General features: G+C 46.0%; 1 protein-coding gene and 2 pseudogenes across 10 annotated transcripts in view; 2 read left to right on the top strand and 1 right to left on the bottom strand.

Annotated features, from left to right (window-relative positions):
- Smarca4 (SWI/SNF related BAF chromatin remodeling complex subunit ATPase 4) overlaps nucleotides 1-14,773 on the bottom strand; it is a 101,724-nt gene extending 86,951 nt beyond the window's left edge. For 8 of the 10 annotated variants that reach the window (XM_075966597.1, XM_075966594.1, XM_075966593.1 and 5 more), the window contains exon 1: nucleotides 14,543-14,773. The gene's annotated coding sequence lies outside the window, so the exon portion shown is untranslated. The remainder of the gene's footprint in view (nucleotides 1-14,542) is intronic. The other 2 variants (XM_075966598.1, XM_075966591.1) reach the window with 2 other exon arrangements.
- Nucleotides 3,762-4,703, top strand: LOC142846823 (poly(rC)-binding protein 2 pseudogene; annotated as a pseudogene).
- LOC142847244 (lysophosphatidylserine lipase ABHD12 pseudogene) lies at nucleotides 10,264-11,415 on the top strand (annotated as a pseudogene).
- Nucleotides 14,774-14,902: the final 129 nt, after the last annotated feature.

A 14,902-nucleotide genomic window follows, 5' to 3' on the forward strand; every position in this document is an offset into this window, starting at 1 on the left:
AGTGGCATATAAAGGTGTGGCTACCTGCTGCTGCCTGTGGGCTGAGCCGCCATAATGGTGACTGACTAGCAATTTAAGAGTTATCTCATGTGACCAAAGAACACTGCAGATGCTTAGAGTAAGGACAAATTCAGATGGGGGGGGACACCCTAAACAGGTTACAATGTATTTAAAATTGTGAGTAGGCTTAAAGAAAAGAAAATGGGTATAGACAGCCATAGGAGAAAAAGCTGATAAAGTCTTTAAAGAGAGAAGAAAATAATATAGAAAGCATAAGCCATGCAAAGATGAAAAATGCAGTGTCTAAATCCTATATGGTGTTGTGTTAATTCTGAATTTTTTGAAAGCTAATGAACAAGAAATGACACCTGCTGAGACACACTGGGTTGTAGAAGAGACTGCTGCGTTAAACCAGCCTAGACACTATAGGGATGCCTCAATTTAGAAGTCAAAAAATGTATTGCTTTGAGAAACAGGTTATACTTCTGTTTCCACAGAAAATGAAACACTGTGGATTTGTTTAAGGTTAAAGAGGATCAGGCTTGATCAGGGGAGCCCCCTCTGAAAATCCTGGTTACATACCTAAGAAATAAACCTAAAAAAAAAAAAAAACTACAAGACAGGTGATATATAATTTACCTGCTCAAGCATAAAACACAAAATTCTGTTCGCACATATGTACGTTACCTTTGAAAGATTGTGTGTTTTCAGAGCAAGGGGAACAGACTATGAAAATGGGTGGCTCAGGGGATCCAGCTCTCAGAGAGCCTCTGCTGCACTTTCCTCAGAGTTCTACATCCAGAACAGCCTCACAGACTTCTCCAGCCAGACTTCAGATAAGCCCTACATTTTCCCAACACACTGAGACTGGCCAAAATCTAGCTCTCCCAGGACCTGACAATTAACTCAGTTTTCTCAGGATCCCCCAATGATGTCATTGCCCACAAACAGGAAGCAGTCTAGAGAACACAATGCCCACATTCCCAAGATGTGGGGTGGATGGTTTTAGGTCATTCAATGATTTATTGATGTTTGTCTCATTTAGGGGGGTTGGTTACAAATTGTTACTGGTCATGGTTAGGGAAAAAGCTAACAAAGATTAGTTTCAGGGATCACTTTCTGAGGGGAAAAAGGAGGATATAGTATAAAAATATGGGATAAAAGGGTGGGTTGTTAATCTACTTTTGAACAACCACTGGTTTCAAATATTTTACACTGGTATGAATTTTTGTATACTGATATAAAGTTAAGATTATTTTGGTTATACTGTGTATGTTTCTACTCCTGTTTAAGGTAGTGTACCTATACAACACATTTTAAAATGTAAACTTTTAATCCCTAAAGGCTATTTAGGATAATAAAGAAATACAGGTTAATAAGTCTACCAAACCTAGTCATGTTAGATATGTTTTCAAGGTCAAACAGAGATATATTTTAGATAGATCAGGTGATCTTCAAACACTTCACTCCTTCAAAATTACTGCTTCACAGAAAAATCTGTCATATATTCTTGTGAAATACCCCTTTACACTGTGTAATAAAAATTTTTTAAGCCATGAGAAAGTAATTTCTTTGTAGCCACCCATCCAAAAACATTATTGTAACAACTCTGCAACTTGAGACAGCACCTGAGATACAATGATACAATTCTCTTTTGTCTAAATCACCTTTCCTGATGATACAGCAATACAGTCTTAACACAGACACTTAGAGAAGTGGGGGAGGGAATCAAAAGTCCTTTGATCCCAAACCTTGCCTTCAGCTGGTTGGAGAAACTATCTCAGGAAGAGAAATCAGACCAGAAAGTAGGGCATGGTGGAACAGGCCTATTAACCCATCACACTTCCCAGGGTCAGCCACAGGGTTGGGAGTGAAGAGGGCTGGTGGCTCCTCAGGTGCGTGGGATATGAGTAGGCACAGGCCAGCAGGGCGGCTGCCAGGACCTCCTGGTGTATCCTTCAAAACAGCATTTCTCAGCACATAATAGGCCAGCTTTCCTACAGTTTATTTCCCTATGGCTGATTTTATTAATTAAGCCTTCAACACAGGAATTTGAATGGCTCTGTAAGGTCATCCAGGGCTACATAGTGAGAGTTTGTCAAGAAAAAAAAACAAACCAAAAAAAAAAAAAACCATTGGCTGTACAAATACGAGGACCAGAGTTCAAATCCACAGCACCTATGTAAAAAGCTAGGCATGGCTGTGTATGCCTGTAATACATTAATAATAAATTAGTAATAAAGCATTAGAAGATGAAGACGAGTTGATTAGCTTAAAAAAAAAAACCAAGCTTCAGGTTCAGTGAGAGACCAGTAGTTCAGGTTTATTCTAGGTCTCAGAATAAAGAGTCAGTCTGGGAAACTGTCTTCAAAAAAACAAAACAAAAAAAAAATTAAGAATTTCAATCTACAAGGATGAGATAGATTTTTTTTTCTGAGTAGTGGATAAAAAGTCCAAACTGCTTCTGGGGTGGAGAGTTGGCTCAGATTGGCTGCTCTTCCAAAGGAATAAAGTTTGATTCCTAGCAGTCATATGGCAATTCCAGGCAATCGAACACATTCTTCGGCCATCCACAGGCACCAATCACAAAAGTGGTGGACAGATACACTGTGCAGGCAAAACCTTTATAAACATATGTATATATGCTGTAAAATATTCCTTTCCATTGTGTAAAAATGTGTTACTGTGATTGTTTTAATAAAGAGCTGAATGACCAACAGCTAGGCAGGAAGAGGTTAGGCAGAACTTCTGAGGACAGTGCGTTCGAGGCCAGCCTGGTCTACAGAGTGAGTTCCAGGACAGCAGAGCTGTTACACAGAGAAAACCTTCAGGGAAGAAGAAAGGAGGGAGCAAGACATGCAGGAGGAGAGGTAAAAGCCATGAGTCACATGGCAACACCGAGATAAATAGAAATGAGTTAATTTAAGTTATAAGAGCTAGTGGGACAAGCCTAAACTACAGGCCAAGTTTTCTCCATGTGGTTATTTGGGAACTGGCAGACAAGACAGAGAAAAAGACTGCCCGCGGTACGCCATCTCTCTCTCTCCCCCCCCCCATGGTTATTTGGGAGCTGGCAGGCAGGACAAAAAAAGACTGCCCTCTTGCTCCCCCACACACACACATGTGTGCGCACACATATGCACATGCGCACACGCACACACACACAAAGTTTCAAATGCTTTAATTCAGTTTTAAGTTTTGTTGTTTTTTTTTTTTTAAAAAGGATCAAGTGTTCCAACAGTTTTCAGACTAACTAGAGGAAAAAACAGAGTAGGGTATCCTCTAACCGGTTGTGGAAAGAACAGATGTGACAGCTACATTCATAGCTCTAGCTACTGTAGAGGCTAAAGCTGGAGGATAGGAGTTTAAGGGTAGCCTTAAACAAAAGACCAGAAACAGCAGGACCCCTCTTCTTCAAACAAAGTCCTCCACCTGCCAACTCCCCTCTTCCCTTCAGTCAACTCTCGCCTCTAGTGACCAAAGACTTGGCCACTCAAAGTCCAGCTCCCCGGGCTGGAGAGATGGCTGAGTGGTTAAGAGCATTGCCTGCTCTTCCAAAGGTCCTGAGTTCAATTCCCAGCAACCACATGGAGGCTCACAACCATCTGTAATGAGGTCTGGTGCCCTCTTCTGGCCTGCAGACATACACACAGACAGAATATTGTATACATAATAAATAAATAAATATTTAAAAAAAAACAAAAAACAAAAAAACAAAGTCCAGCTCCCCAAATTGCTGGAACACCAGTATGACTGATTAAAATGCCACTCTCACCATCAGAGTGCTTGTGCACGGAAAGGATGCTGGCAGTGACATTGGAAAGGAAAGAAAATCTGTTAAGATTCTTGAGAAGAATGGTACACATAACATCTCAGAAGGAAATTGTCCTGAGATAATTATCACGTTGGCTGGATCCACTGATGCCATTATCAAAGCCTTTACTACGATCATCGACAAACTGGAAAAAGTCATTAGCATCTCTACAACCAATAGCACTGCTGCCCATAGACCTTCAAGTTAGCTTACAGCTGGTGGTCCCTGCTAGTCAGTGTGGCTCTCTTTAGAAAAGGCGGTAGCAAAATAAAAACGTATAAGGGCTAACTAAGATCCAACTCAACTGAGGGGCAATCACTCTTGCTGGCCCTCTAAAATCCATCATTAAGTGTTACAAACAGATCTTTGTGGTCATGTTGAAGACTGTCTATTCCCTTCCCACCAAGGGTGTAACCATCCTGTGCCAGCACAAGCCCTTGAGTTCTCCAGTTGTTTTTGCAGGCCTATACCATTCAAGGACATATGCCATTCCACAGCTAGATTTTACCAAGCTGCACCAGATGGCAATGTAACAGTCTCATTTTTCCATGACTCACGGCAATATCAGATTCAATGCAGGTTTGAGTGTACCTGCTCAAACTACTTCTCATGAATCTCCAAATGATTTGATTGGCTGCATAATTGTGTGTCGAGTAGTCAAAAATCAATGAGATCCATAAGATCTGGGGTGCAGATCAAAATTTTTACAACCTAGTAGAAGGATCTACTGACAAGCAGGTTACCTCACTGGATCTGAGCATTGTCCTGGCTTAGTTTTAAATCAGTATCAGGCTTTTCCTTGGAGACAGGTGGCACAAGGAGTGCAGATTCATCCATAATCCCTTTCTATTGTTCTGTACCACCCATGATCCATCTGTGTCATTTCTGAACAGAGGTTCCAGGTTTTAAATAGTTTGCAAATTTTCAGCTTCTACATACTTTATCATCCACTCATGTTTTGTTTGTTTGTTTGTATCAGGGTTTCTCTATGTATCCCTGGCTGTCCTGGAACTCACTCTGTAGCCCAGGCTGGTCTTGAACTCACAGAGATCCACCTGCCTCTGCCTCCCAAGTGCTAGGATAAAAGGTGTGCACCACCGCTGCCGGTCCACTCATGATTATTTTTTAAGATTTAATTTTTTATGTATACAATACAGTGTTCTGCCTCCATGTATGACTGTATGCCAGAAGAGGGCACCAGATCTCATTGCAGATGGTTGTGAGCCACCATGTGGTTGCTGGGAATTGAACTCAGGACCTCTGGAAGAGCAGTCAGTGTCCTTAGCCCCTCCACTCATGATTTTTTAAGTAAAGCATTTTAATTCCTTTTCCTGTTGTTACCTTGCTATCCATGTTTTCTAAGCTCCCCCCCCTTTTTCTGGAGGTAGAGAAAACTAATGAAATTCTGTTTGTTATGGCAATGTAAGAGTGGAATATTTCCATTTAGTTCTATGATGCAAGGAATTAAAAAAAAAAAAGATGGCTGAGTGGTGGTAGAGGCAGGTGGATACCAGTAAGTTTGAGGCAAGCCTGATCTACAGAAAATAAGTTCCAGGACCGGGCGGTGGTGGCGCACGCCTTTAATCCCAGCACTTGGGAGGCAGAGGCAGGCGGATCTCTGTGAGTTTGAGACCAGCCTGGTCTACAAGAGCTAGTTCCAGGACAGGCTCCAAAACCACAGAGAAACCCTGTCTCGAAAAAAACCAAAAAAAAAAAAAAAAAAAGAATAAGTTCCAGGACACAGAGTTCGGACAGCCAGGGATACACAGAGAAATCTTGTGCCAGAAAACAAAACCATAAATAAACAAACAAATAAATAAATAAGGGCTGGAGCTTTAAAAACAAAAACAAACAGAAAAGTCCTGACAACTAGGAACCTAGGACCAACAAACAAAGAGCACTGACTGCTGCTCTTCCGTGGACCTGGGTTCTGTTCCCAGCACCCATATGGCAGCTAACAGTTGTCTCTGACTCCACACACAGATAGACATGCAGGGAAAATACCGATGCAAACAAAATTTTTAAAAAAGAAAACATTCCTTGTATGGGCTTCCCCATTTCCTAGGCAGTTGGAGGAGCAACACAGAGCTGAGGCAAACCTGCAAGCAGCACCAGAAAATGCTAGCTCACTATCTCCTTACAACCCCAAACCCAGCACAAGCCAAACTTCCCTTTGTCAATCAGCTGAGAGCAAGGCTGTTTGACTGCTACGACCTCTCAACGTGACTCCTAAACAGACTTCATTTTGGGTTTTTTGTTTTGTTTTTCTCTTTTTGGAGACATTATTTCATTGTGTAGCCCAAGCTAGAGCTCTGGATTCTGCTGCCCTTAACTCCCATTGACAGGGTTACACAGGTAAACCAGCACCCAGTTTAATAGCACCCTTTGAGGGCCAGGCGTGTTAGCACACACCTTTTATCCCAGCACTTGAGCAGGGGTAGGCAGATCTCTGAGATAAGTGGCCAGGTCAGCCTGGTCTACACATTGAGAGATATGTACAGAAAAGCAAATGCAACATAGACCCTGTCCCAAGGAGAAAAAAAGAAAAGAACAAAGAAAGACCAGCTTTTAGTTACTCATTATTGTGGGGGTAAAAATGCCGTGACTGTAAAAGCAATTTAAGGCAGAGAGAATATATTCTGGTTTATGGTTCTAACGGACTAAGAGTTCATCATGGTGGGCGCGGGCATGGAAGCAGGAGCACGGAGCTGTGAAATCATGTCTTCAACCATAAACACAAAGCAGAAAGAGTAGGACTATGAACTCTTAAATCACTACCCAACTGATCTACTTCCTCCAGCAAGGCTACATCTCCTAAACCTCCCCAGGCAGCACCACCAACTGGGGCTCAAGTCCTCCAACGCTTGAGATTATGGGGAACCTGCTCATTTAAACCACCACAGAAAGTACAAGAGGCTCTTGAAAGTGTCAGTTAGGGCTAGAGAGACGGCTCAGTGGTGAAGAGCACTTGCTGCTCTTCAAGAAGGCCAGGGTTCAGTTCCTAACACACACATATCTAATGTCCTACAACTCCTGTTCCAGGGGATCTGACATCCTTCTGGCACACTTGGGTACCTGTACACATGACACATATATACACATACAAATGCAATCTATAAATAAAAACAGCACTTGCTCCTCAAGCTGCTGTCTCTAAACATCGGGCTGCAGAAAAGGTAGAAAGTGTGCAGAGCTACCTACCATCAGTCGTATTACTACACCTGTACATCTGCAAGTAGACATAGCTGTAAAAAAATAAATAAAAATGCAGGTGGACAGTGCCACAACTGTAATCCCAGCACAGGGGAGTGACAGGACCCTGGGCTCACCAGTCAGTCTAAACCAGTGAATGAACATACTCCAGGCTGAGACAGAGTCTTATTTCAAGGAGCAAGTTAGGGGCTGGAGAGAGTTTAGTGATTAAGGACACTTGCTAAGCCAGGCAATGGTGGAGCAAAACTTTAATATCAACACTCAGGAGACAGAGGCAGGAGGATCTCTGTGAGTTCAAGGTCAGCCAGAGAAACCCTAATTGCAGCTCTTACAGAGGACCTGAGTTAAATTCTCAGCATCCATGAGTTGGAAGTAACTCTAGCTCCAGGGGACCCAATAAATATCCTTTTCTGGCCTCTGGGACACTTGCATTCACATACAAAAAGCCAACACAGAAATTTCAAATAAATCTTAAAAAAAATTAAACTTAGAAACTGTGTATGAGAGACTGAAGAAATGGCTCAGAGGTTAAGAACACTGACTGCTCTTCCAGAGATCCTGAGTTCAATTCCCAGGTCTCACATGATGGCTCACATCTATCTGTAATGAGATCTGGTGTCCCAAACACTATATACATAACAAATAAATCTTTAAAGAAAAGAAACTGTGTGTGGTACTAAGCTCTTACATCCTTTCTATTTTCACTCACTTGAATGCCACTTAAGATGAACACCCTGAGAGAGTCAGATTGGTCTCAGTCCTCAGGGAGTTCTCCGAATTGAACAGTGCAGGGGTGGGAGTGGGGCTACAAGGCTGGAGCACAGACACTTAACCTCTCCACCCCTAGGATGGGCATGCCACCTCTGGCCAGACTGTGCCCACTCCCCACATTTGCAGTATCTGCAGCAAGTTACACAAACCTGTCCATCTCCCTTTTCTTTTCTTTTCTTTTTTCTTTTGGTTTTTTGAGACAGGGTTTCTCTGTAGCTTTGGTGCCTGTCCCGGAACTAGCTCTTGTAGACCAGGCTGGCCTCGAACTCCCAGAGATCCACCTACCTCTGCCTCCCGAGTGCTGGGATTGGATTAAAGGCATGCGCCACCACTGCCCGGCTCCATCTCCCTTTTCTTGATTAAGACTAGTTCCAGCCCATTAGGCCTCTCACTAGTTCCCACTAGCCTGCTGTATTCACAAATAACATAGGTGGGGGGAAGCTACCACCAGGGGCATAGAAGACTGTAGTTGACAGAGAAGCAAGGAACAACAGGTCACTGAGACTCCAGGCACAGGACACTGGAAAATGAACAGCAGTGGCTACCACCAGCATCACACATAGCCACCAGGATTCCAGGTCCAACTTCAAAGGCACAGTGAGATGGCCCACAGTGCAACTCTCCTGAGACTTTTAGGACAGGCAAGAAACACATCAGATGTCCCTGATCCACACACACACCCCAAATATCACAGGTGATAATGCAACTGTCATGAAGCCACCTGCTTCCTGAGCCAGTGAAGCATACCTAACTGGCAAAACAACTTAAAACTGACAAAGAGCCATACTGTTAAAAATGGGCACATGTTGCTTGCTTTTCTGTTGTTGGATCTGATGCTTTTGTTTGTATTTTTGAGACAGTCTCACCAGATAACCCTAGCTGGCCTGGAACTATGTAGATCAGACTGGCCTCAAGTTCATCTATCTCCACCTGTCTTTGCTTCTGAGAGCTGGGATTAAAGGCAACACCACCACACCCAGCTTGAGCTTGTACTTTTGATCCTCCTACCTCTCCTTTCCAAGTGTTGGGGTCACAGGCATACACTACCATACTGGTTTACACAGTGCTTGAGGTGGAGTCTCAGACTTTAAGCACTCTACAAACCAAGCTACACCTCCAGCAACTTTACCACACATTGAATGGTGAACACACGCAACAAAAGCTGAACTGTTAGCTGGGCACAGTGGCTTACACCTATAACCCTGGTACTTTGGAGGGTGAGGCAGAAGGACCTCAACATGGAGATTGACATGAGCTTCACTTCAAGTACCACGCCAGCTAGACTACATAATGAGACCTAAACAGAGCCCACACCCCCCACCCAAAAATCCCACCACTTGGGAAACAAGGGAAGGTGTTCAAGGTCAAGGTCACTCTCAGGCACGTAATGATTTTGAGGCCAGTCTAAACTATATGAGTCTATTTCATAAGTTCTAGAAACATCTTGGGGTGCAAGGACAGGAAGGGGTCAAGGCTGATCTGTCTGCTAACATCCACTTGCTTATTTCTAATGCAGTGCCTTCCTGGTGGGAAACAAAGGGAAGCCAATGAGGGCCCCCTTCCTTTTACGAAGCTGTGGGAAAGTCAAGCCCCAGACAAAGCCTTCCCCTAACATGCCACTCAACTGTACAAACAGAAACCTTCACAGCAGCAGCTGCAGTTACACAGGAAACATCAAAATCACTAGTTACCTTAATGAGCTTAACACTTCCTCTAAGAGATGACATCAGTAAGATCTCTTGGTCTTGACATATCCCAGATTATACTGCCATTTTCATTCAGAGCTTTTAAACATCCCTTCCCCCCCAAAAAAAAACAAAAACAAACAAAAAACAACAATAAACAACAACAACAACCAAAAAAAGTGGTGGCACAGGCCTTTAACCCCAGCACTCATAGGCAGGTGGATCTCTCTGAGTTCAAGGCCAGCCTGCTCTACAAGAGCTAGTCTAGGACAGGCACCAAATCTACACAGAGAAACCATGTCCTTAAAAACAAACAAACAAACAAAGAGTTCATGAAACAGAAATGGCTCAGCTGTAAAAGTGTGACATAAGAATAAGAACCCATAGTACTTTAGAGGCAGAGAGGCAGGTGCATCTCTGTGAGTTTGAGGCCAGTCTGGTCTACAAGAGCTAGTTCCAGGGCAGGCACCAAAGCTACAGAGAAACCCTGTCTCGAAACAAACAAAAAACCAACCAACCAACCAACCAAACAAACAAACAAACAAAAAATAACCCACATAAATGTGGAAGGAAAGAACCAACTCCACAGAATTGTCCTCTGACCACCATAAGCCACTGTGACACACTCTTTACACATTACACTCATTTTATGAAATAACTTTTTTTTTTCAAGACAGTTTCTCTATGTAACAGTCCTGGCCAGTGACTGGCAGCGGGCTCCCGGCTCCCGGCGAGAGCGCCAGCGCCGAGGACTGCTAGGACTGCTTGGCCGACAGGGGGATGAGAAAGCAGGCTTTGACGGAGCCCGTCACCTTGGAGCATGAGCGCTGCGCGGCCTCAGGCTCATCCTCCTCCGGCTCGCGGCTGCAGCATCGAATGCTGCTTGAAGCAGAACCTGCGTCTGGCGGGCAAGGGGGTGACGCGGGCATGAAGCAGACGCTGGGCAGACGAAAGAGACTGGTTCTGACTGAGGAAGATAATTCTCTGTGTTCTGGGGTTCTACACTGCCATTCCTTTTCTTGTCAAACTGTGTCCTGGGATACAGGCCAAACTAATTTTCTTGAATTTTGTGAGGGTCCCCTATTTCACTGACTTGGAAAAAAACCACAGGATCAAGGTTTGAATCATACCTGCAATTACTACCTGCAGCCAGAGGATGATGTGACTATTGGAGTCTGGCACACCATCCCGTCCACCTGGTGAAAAAATGCCCAAGGGAAGAACCAGATGTGGTATGAGGATGCTTTGGCTTCTAACCACCCCATCATTCTATACCTGCATGGGAATGCAGGCACCAGAGGAGGCGACCACCGTGGAGCTGTACAAGGTGATGAGTTTCCTTGGTTACCATGTGGTCATCACCTTCGATTACAGAGGCCGGGGTGACTCAGTGGGAACACCACTGGAGCGAGGTATGAGGTATGGTGCGCTCCATGTCTTTGGATCAAAGCAAGAAGTGGTGGCAACCCTGTGTATATTGGGGGCCATTCACTGGGCACTGGAGTGGCAACGAATCTGGTATGGCACCTGTGAGAGAGACGCCGCCAGATGCCCTCATATTGGAGTCTCCATTCACAAATATCCGTGAAGAAGCAAAGTCACCCATTTTCAGTGATATATCGAACTTCCCTAGCTTTGACGGGTTCTTCCTCGACCCCATTACAAGCAGTGGCATTAAATTCGCAAATGAGGGAATGTGAAGCCCATCTCCTGTCCTCGGCTCATCTTGCATGCTGAGGATGTCCCCTTTCACTCAGACCTTGGTTACAGACATAAGTACATCTACAAGAGCCCTGAGCTTCCACGGATATGAGGGAATTCCTAGGGAAGTCGGAACCAGAGCGCCAGCACTGAGCCTGGCCTGTGAAGGAGCATGAAGACCCACCCTCCTTCCCTTCTCCCCTGGCCAGCAGTCTGGCACCTAGTAGCCCAGTGTGTACATAGAAAGGACTCAGACCCAGCAGGCAGAGGCTCCCCAGATGGATCTGTGAGGAAAACACGGTGGCAGGCAGGTGGCCCTGACATGTACTTTTGGGACTCCATATGCCTTGTGTGGGGCACAGGGAACCTGGGAGGGGCCTGGGAGCTCAGGACCACTCCCTCTGGCACTACCATTTAAACTATGGGGAAATGGTTCCTTCTGCTCTTCCTGGCGTACAGAGTGGACTCTAAGTGGTTCGGTTTGTCCCCTTCAGCTCGTGTACCTGCTTGCCTTCCTCAGCTGACCCTGCCTCTCATGGCATCTGCTCACCCACAGTAAGAGGCACCTGGATCTGCACTTCCTGCCATTCTGCCCACCTGTCTGTCATCTAACCTGGCTGTAGACTGAGCATTTATTTAAGAATAAAATCTTGGTGGCGGTTTTTCTTCAATAAAAAAAAAAATGAGGCTGGGCGGTGGTGGCGCACGCCTTTAATCCCAGCACTAGGGAGGCAGAGGCAGGCGGATCTCTGTGAGTTCGAGGCCAGGCTGGTATACAGGAGCTAGTTCCAGGACAGGAACCAAAACCACAGAGAAACCCTGTCTCGAAAAATAAAAAAAAAAATAAATGAAAGGAAGGAAAGGAGGGGGGGGGACAGTCCTGGCCCCCTACTCACTCTGTAGACCAGACTGGCCTCAAACTCATTTACATTCAATACACAAGAAAGAGAGTGAATGAGACTGGGGCTGGCATGGGCTTTTGAGCCTTAAGGCCCACCAACAGTGAAACACCTCCTCTAAAAAGGTCACAAAACTTAAACCTTCCCCAAAACAGGTCCAGCAAGCTTTCAAATACGTATGAGCTTCTGGGGGCTATTCTCATTCAAACCACACCATCACTGTAAGCTCTGCATTGTTCCCAGCACCACAAAATAAAATAACAACGATGAAACCAGAAGACTAACTTTTAATGTCATTTCACTGAAGCCCATCACCAGGTGAGGTGGCACCGGTCACACCTGTTTCACAGAATGAATGCCAAGACTCAGGGGTCTGCATATGAATTAGAGCTCTGAAGAACTACCTGGTGGCAAGATAGCTCAGCAGGCAAAAGCACTTGCTGTCAATCTGATGACCTGGAATTCAATCCCCAAGACCCATGGGCAAAAATCTGCTCCTCCACATGTCACACAAAATTAAACAAGTTGTTTTTTAGATTTTTACTCTTTTATGTGTATGAATGTTTTGCGTGCATGTATATCAAGATTGGTGTCTAAGGAGGTAGTGAACATCCGTATGGGTGCTGGGAATTGAACCCAGGTCCTAAGCAGCAAGTACTCTTAACCAAGGAGTCAACTCTCCAGCCTACAAAAAAAATGTTTTCAGTTCAAAAAATGTAGAAACACCCAAGCCAGGCAGTGGTGGCGCACACCTTTAATCCCAGCATTTGGGAGGCAAAGACAGGTGGATCTCTGTGAGTTCGAGGCCAGCACGGTCTATATGCTAGTTCCAGGACAGGCTCCAAAACTATAGAGAAACCCTGTCTCGAAAAACCAAAAAAGAAACAAGAAAAAAGAAAGAAAAACAAACAAGAAAAAAGAAAAGAAATATTACGAGCTTGGTGGTGGCAGCACACACATTTAATCCCAGCACTTGGGAAGCAGAAGCAGGAGGATCTCTGTGAGTTCAGGTCTATGGAGTGAGCGAGTTTGATGCCAGCCACGACTGTTGAAACCCCCGTCTCCAAAAATAAAAAATAAATCACGAGTAGGCCCACAAGGCATGGTGATGCCCTCCTTTAGTTCCTGCATTCAGACAACAGAGATAAGCAGATATGTGTCAGTTTGAGGCCAGCCAGACACATGGAGAGTTCCAGAACAGCCAGGGCTACACAGTGAGACCATAGAAAACAAAACAAAAAAGTCAAAACAAACCAAGCACTTTTAAAATGAATGAATACATCTGCAGGCCAAGGAAAATGCCCTCTCATTTCCAGCCCCTTGCCCTGAAGACATGTGTCACACAGTAAGGACTGACTATCCACGGAGCAGTCAACGACAGTGCAAGAACACTGGCTGAACACCTCTCATCCCAGCACTTGGGAGGTGGAGGCAGGAGGAGGAGGAATTCAAGGCCAGCCTGGGCTACTTAAGGAGTTGGAGGTCAGCTTTGGTTCTATGAGATCCTGTCTCCGAAATCACAATAATAATGATGATAATGCAGGAACTATTTGCCCAGTTTTTCCCTTGTACAAAGGAGGAAACCAACGGTGCAGAGAGAAGAAGCGACTTTGCCTAAGGCCACACAGCCGACGCTGACAGCCGGCGCGGGGCATCAAACTCAAAGCCAGTCTGTCAATTCAAACTAAACTTGTTTCCAAATCCTGAGAAGCAGCTGGAGTCCCTGCAAGTGGGGAGGGCATCAAGTCGATGCCTTCGGTGCTTTAAAATAAAAAGCCCTATCTGGAAAGCAGAGAAGGGAGGGCCAAGGGACTCGAGAGAAAAACAATGCCTCCGTGAGCAAACGTTCCTAGGCATCTTTCAGTTTTTAGGAAAACATTTCAAAGTCACTACCTGCAAGGAACGGAAGAAGTTATTTACTTTTCCTTCAAGATCTTCAATAATAAAATTTGTCAAAACAAGAGATGTCTTGGGAACGAAGAGGGTTCCTGACTGCGTCCAAGCCACTCTGGACATCAATATCTGAGGTAAAATGTTGCTCCAGACGCCCGACCACAGCGCATTAAGATCGCACCCGTTACAAACAGGACAGAAAAGACCAAACAGCCAGCCATTGTTGAAAGTTGGGGGTCACAGAAATTAAAGTTGAGAGATCTGAATCTCTGGAACGCCAAAGGGAGGGAGCTTTGTCCCAAGATCTCACGAGAACGCGCGCGCGGCCTCCACGAGGCCCAGGGCCACCCGCCTCGGCGACCACGGAGCCGGGAAGCGGCCGCGGTCTCGCTGCACTGCGGCCTGAGCCGCGCGCAAGGCTTCTTGACCCTCGGGCGCCGCCGTACCCCGACCCCGCTCGGGTCGCCCGGCTTCCCCCCTCCCCCTCCCGGCGCCTCGGCTTCATTCAAACCGTCTTCCCCAAGCCCCGGGCGCCTCGTTTCGCCTGCGAGTTCCTCGTTCCTTACCCGGAGGTACCGGCGCCGTAGCCTTCCTGGCGCCTCCCCCAACCCTCCACGAGGGGTCGGGGACAGAGTGGGCGTCTCGCTTCTCCTCGCGAAACAAAGAAGCTGTCGCCGCCGCTGCCAAGCGAGGGGAGAGCCTGGCGCGCGTGCCCGCTCAGCTCCGGCAGGCCGCCCCCCCAACACACGCAGCCCGCGCGCCTACCACGCGCGCGCCCGCCTCCCCCCTACCGAGTCCACGACTCCGGCTTCCGCCGCCCGCCCGGCCTCGTGCGCGCGCCAGGCCACCCTTCCGCTCCCTGTGCGCACGCGCGCCGGTCCTCTGAGGGAGCGAGGGGGTGGGTGGGTCCAGACGCCGCACAAGAT

Source organism: Microtus pennsylvanicus, chromosome 3 (genome assembly GCF_037038515.1).
Source record: "Microtus pennsylvanicus isolate mMicPen1 chromosome 3, mMicPen1.hap1, whole genome shotgun sequence".
In the NCBI taxonomy this organism is placed as follows: Eukaryota; Metazoa; Chordata; class Mammalia; order Rodentia; family Cricetidae; genus Microtus; species Microtus pennsylvanicus.